We start from the raw sequence: 6,000 nt of genomic DNA, 5'->3' as shown, positions 1-6,000 counted from the left end.
GCATTACTGGACCTGCTCCTGTCATTTAACCTCAACCCCTTTCAATTCTGTTTCCCTAAAAGAGGGCTTTGGGGTTCTCTAGCTGACTTTAAAGATGTCCTGTTTGCATGAGGAATAGTCCCTACTATAGAGAGGAAAACTTCCTGCCTGTATTTATGTAAGCTATGTGGGGACATGAAAGGCGCAAAGATTTGGGTCTCAAGAAGGAGAAAAGAGTTAGTCTTTCCCAGAGAAAAACAGAATTTCCCAAGCTGGTGAGAGATATTATCTTCTAGGTTCAAACAATTATATGCACCCACACATAGGATAAACACGATACTCAGACCCATCATAGCAAAAATTCTAGAGAATTCGAAGGAACAAAGGTTGAAAAGATTTTATTATGCAGAGGTGAAAATCATAGACAATCAGGTATAGTTAAACTACTGAGAAATATAACATTATCAAGCTAGATTCCTATATGTGGTTATTTAACATTGCATCCAGATAAAATAACTGTGTTGGGAAAAAAAAAAAAAAAGACTGCATTAATGACATGTAGAAACCAGTATGCATTCCTCAATCAGAAGTTATTCAAATAGATTGGAAAACAATAACAAATAAAGGGCAATAAAGTAGCATGAAAATGGGGGTAAATAGAGATAGCACTGACTACAAAAAATACTCATGCCTTTGGAGAGAGTTTAAGTGCAGACAATAGCAGGAAGGGACTCTGGGGGACAGTGCAGGGAGAGTTTACTATAAGATCAGTGACAATCTGGGGCCTGGACAAAAAGAGTCTTCTTTGCTACTGTATTACCCAGAGAAGCAGCAATGCTGTATCTGAGAGATGCACGTGATCTCTTCTGGTGCCACCCTGGTAAGAAAGACCAGACAGAAGAGAAAGGAAAGAAAATCACTCATACAGTGAACATCGAAAAACAGGACAATACTACAGACCTGGCCAAGTTAAAAGCCTGCAAATGGACTGGAGTAATATCACAGCAGGAAGGATGTTTGATTTGTACAACATTGACCCGAATTCGATCCAAGCATCCCATATGGTTCCCCGAGCCTGCAGGAGTGATTTCTGATTGCAGAGCCAAGTGTGTGGCCCCTAAACAAAATAAAGATGTTAAACATGGCCAGAGCAGCAATAGCAGAGCAAGTAGGGTGTTTGCCTTGCATGCAGCTGTCCCAGTTTTGATCCCTGGCATTCTGTAAGGTTCCTCAAGTATCACCAAGAATAACCCCTGAGCACAGAGCCAGAAATAACCCCTAAGCACTTCCAAGTGTGACCCTCCCAGAAAAAGTAAACCCTGCGAACAATTCGATGGTACTCAATTAGTTTTAGATTACCTTAGAAAAATCAACATAGGAAAAATTAGAGCTTAATATCTTAATAAATTAATTTAGAGCTTAATTTTTAAATTAATTAAAAATGTAATCTCTCAGAAACCCTTCTGATAAACCTGCTTAGGGAGTGGGGGGTTTCACCATGAAATACAGACAGATATTTAAGGAAGAAACTATGGTATACCACTCTCTCTTTCTCTCTTTTTCTCTCTCTTTCTCTCTTTCTCTCTCTCTAGCTCTCCCCTCACTCTCTTCCCCCAAATGGTAAAAGACAGAATGTGGATAACAAAATTGATAAGGGCTTAAGAGGAGAGTTTCAAGCCAGCCTTTCTCTAGAATGTAGATTCAACATTCTAAACACATTAGCAATTTATAGGAAAGTTAATGTATCAAAACCCAGTTTGGAATATGAAAGGTTAGCACAGTGGGTAAGGCACTTGCCTTGCATGCAGCTGACCCAGAATTTCAGACACTGCTTAGAATCCCTCAAGCCCCACCAAGAAAGATCCACTTTACTTTATTTCAGAAAATAATTTGATTTATAATCAAAGAATAGGTAATATAAAGTGGGAGTATTGAAATCCTACAATAACTTTAATAGAGGATAAACTCCAGTACCCCAGTATTTGCTCCTCTCTGTTGTTACCTGTGTGATGTTGGATTAGGTGGCTTTGGTAGACATGTCAGTGCTGTAATCACACACCTGGCCATGGTCCGCTCTGGGATTGCAGACAGCAGGGTTGCTGGGATCACACACACGCTGGCTCTGGGAGTCAAACTAAAGGCCCAGTCTCTGTAATCATCTGGTCTGCAACTTGAATATTTGGAAATGAGGAAGGGCCTTCCTTAACCTTGAATGATTCAAGGAGCTTCCAGAAGCAAGGACATCAACAGCTAGCCCTCTTATGTGAGGGTGTCCTCTTGGTGCTGCTGCCCCTCTACCCCATGTGACTTGAAGTCTGAAGTGCTGTGCACCACCTCATGGCCATGCTAAACCTGCACAGTCATCAGCACATTCATTCACCAAGTGTCTGTTGGGAAATGATTCGAGAAACATGATGCACTTCATTTGGGGGTCGCAGCTGGGAGTGCTCAGGGACCACTCTGGGCACAGTGCTGGGATTCTGTGCAGTGTTGGGGTTCTTTTCAAGCCATCCTCCAATTAAAGTATCTTCCTGTTTGTTGAAATCAGCCAGTGTAGTGGTGCAGTCACCCCCTGTCCACGCTGCTGATTCCCTGTTCTTCAGAGAAGCCATGGCAGACCTTGAAACCAGCAGTAACAACTACGCCCACCTCTTGGCCTCATCTCTCCATGCCTGTTGGTCCTCTGAACCCCAGCCCTACTGTGTTTTTCAGACTTGGGGAACTGTACTCCTTCCAGCTTGGGCCTCCCTCCCCAACAAGGATGGAACGAACAGAACTGGGTGCTTTGGAAAAGCATTTTGAAATGTGCCTCCCAAACGCCTCAGCGTGTGGACTGCCTACACCTGCTGTAAAATCACCCCCCACACTGCATTTCCCGCCCCAGGTGAACAGGTCTGAAGAAGGGTAGCCACAAATAGTTAATAAACCAAGCTAGTTAGAAGAGAATCATGGAATCACTCTGCTTCTTGCCTTTCTCTGTGGACTACACCAGACTGACCTTTCTTTAGTAAACCAATACAAATTCACCAGGAGGGGGAAGGTCAAGTGGAATTCAGATGGACTTTTACATATCAAAAGAATAGGTAAAAAGGAAAGAGGACATTGGGGGAATGCTTTTCTTTTGGGTCATCTAACAGCCAGGAATTCAGTGGGTATCATGGCACAGGGGCTCAGGTAATCAAGGGGTCCTGAATGAGGGTTGGGGGCAGGGGCAAGGCCACACAGTGGGCAGTGCAGGCTCCTGGTAATTGTCCACGTTGATTCTCTGACTGGTGGGTGAGATATCAACAATCAGACCAATGCGACTGTGGAAACTCTGGGCACTGTCTTTACAATCTGTCTGCAAATGTCCATCTGCTACCAACCATTTATGGCGGCAACTAAATTAGCCTTAGCAACAAAAGAGAAGTGCCTGCTGCCTGCGTGACTGTGCACAAGTTGTTCCCGTCAGGCTTGAAGTGAGCGTGTGATCCCAAGCCAAGGACAGGTGCGGTGGTGGTGGGGGGGGGGTAGGTTCCTGGGTCTGCAGGTCTGTAAAACTTGACAGGCAGTCAGAATGGCGGCTTTTTCCCAGATGCCCACCAACTGTCTTTCAGGTGTGAGATTACTAGAGGATGATTTGTCGGTGATTAGACTGCTGCATTTTGCTCCTTGTCTAGTGTTCTGGAGGAAGCAGCAGACCAGCACTGTCCCGGGTCCCTGGGTGCTCACAGGCCTCTGTTGTGCCCCTTCATTGTAAATGGCTTCCCATCTATCTACCCTTGTATCCAGCTGTCTGCTATTGTCTGTCCTCAACGATCAGGACCTGCCTGAGGGCAGGAATGATGTGTAGGAACACCAGTGAGCAGTGGGCTGGTGTCAGCAACCACTTGCTGACTGGCTCCCTTCGCCTCATAGGAACCTCGGCTTCCCCTTCTTGAAAAGAGAAGCTAGAGAAACTAGTCTATTCGGAGGTGCGCAATGGAACTTTTGTTTGGGAGTTAGCCTGTTAGCTGTGGTGCTTGTGGAACTGAGGAGGCTAATATTTGTAAAGTGCTTAGAACAGCTTCCAGCACAAGGGAAGTGCTTCTAGTTGGTGCTTACTTTTTTTTTTAAAGGTCATGGCTGTTGACCAAATTAAATGACGGACATTGCAATCTGTCAGGGAGATTTCCAGGGAAATGTCCCCAGATTCTTTGGAAAGAAAAGACCTACAGAACAAAGTCTTTATTTGGAGTTGAAACGATAGTGCAGTGGGTTAGGCTGTATCACAGCACCCAGCATTGCATGGTGCTCCAAGCCTCAACAGGAGTGATCTGAGCATCAGCCAGTGTGGTCCCCAAACGAAAAATTACCCTAAAGCATGCGATAATGTACCAGTCTGGATGGACATCGCTGTAGAAATCAGGAGAAATAATCCAGATTATAAAAAGGGTTTATGAAGCCAGGAGGTGCTCAGTGGGAGAGAGAGAACTGGCCATGGCTTTGTGAGGTCCTGGGGAAGCCCCTCCCAAAGCTTTTTTTTTTTTTTTTTTTTGCCTTTTTTAGGGGGCCACACCCAGAGACTCTCGGAGATTACTTCTGGCTCTGCACTCAGAAATCACTCCTGGCAGGCTCCGGGGACCATATGGATGCTAAGGATTAAACCCGGGTCTACAGTGTGCAAAGCAAACAAACACTACCTGCTGTGCTATCAATCCAGCACACATCCCCCAAAGCGTTTTCTGAGATCTTTGATCTCTGTGAAAACATATAAACTGGGAGTTGCTATCACTTGGCATTCAACATCCAATGAATGCACACGGGCGTTGTGGGCACACGTGAGTAATGGAGGCAGCAGCCCCTGTTGTTGGACAGTCAATGCACTGTTTCTTCTCTGCTCTGTGCATTCCCGACTAGTGGATGTGTGTGTGGGAGAGGACGATGGGAAAGGCTCTTGCCAGGTCCCTCCCCCAACGACCTCCAAGACTTAAGTTTTGCGCATTGCCTGGTGTGGCCCCCAAGTACTGATGAGTATCAGTTAAAATGATAAGAAATATCCACTGATGACTTGATCTCGTGGCCAGACTACAAACGAACAGCCACCTGTCCCCCGCAGTGCTGTGAATTGCAAGTCTGGTCCAGCAATGTCGGAGTGAGCCTGGTCCTGAGATCCGGATCCAGGTTTGGGCGCAGGACCTTGTGCCTCAGCGTGTCCACAGTTCCCATGGCCCAATTCCACGTCCACGTCCATCTCCCTTTCCCGTTAAGTGGCAGGGCTGCAGTGCGGGTGCAGGAGAAGGCCCTCCAATGGGTGGGGGCAGCACATGCAGGGACCCTACAGAGCTGTCCCTGGGTTCTGACCGGCTGGGTGGCCAGAGCGCCACTGTTGGCTGGGCGCTTCCTCACCCCAGAAGAGAGAGCAGTGAGGACGGAAAGGGGTCACCCACAGGCACCACAAGCCTCACTGGCAGCCTCTGGGTGGGAACTCCCAGTTAGAAGAGAGAGAATAGGGGCCGGCGAGGTGGCGCTAGAGGTAAGGTGTCTGCCTTGCAAGCGCTAGCCAAGGATCAGGACCGCGGTTCGATCCCCCGGCGTCCCATATGGTCCCCCCCAAGCTAGGGGCAATTTCTGAGCGCTTAGCCAGGAGTAACCCCTGAGCATCAAACGGGTGTGGCCCGAAAAACCGGAAAGAAAAAAAAAAAGAGAAAAAAGAAGAGAGAGAATAGCAGTTTGAGTCCGAGGAGATGGGCCAAGAGGGAGAGGGGCTTTGCGGGGCCTAGCGAGGTCCCTGGAGCAGTCAGCAACAGGGTTGGACCCAGGGGCTGGGAACGAGGTTCCCGGGGATCCAGAAAGCGGGGGACGAACTCGCTCGCCAGAAGGGAGAGGATCGAACAAGCTTGGACCTCGGTCTGTCCCCCCAGCTCTGGGTCTGTCTGGAGGAGGTGGCGTGGGGTGAGTTTCCTTCGGTTGCAGCACACGCCGGGCCCTCCGACCAAGCGCATTTGTTTTTCAGGGGCACCGCGCCTTCAGTTCGCCCCAGGTGGGCTGGGGAGGAGGCGC

Source organism: Suncus etruscus, chromosome 18, assembly GCF_024139225.1.
Source record: "Suncus etruscus isolate mSunEtr1 chromosome 18, mSunEtr1.pri.cur, whole genome shotgun sequence".
NCBI lineage: Eukaryota > Metazoa > Chordata > Mammalia > Eulipotyphla > Soricidae > Suncus > Suncus etruscus.
Note: the sequence above shows the minus strand (reverse complement) of the source record.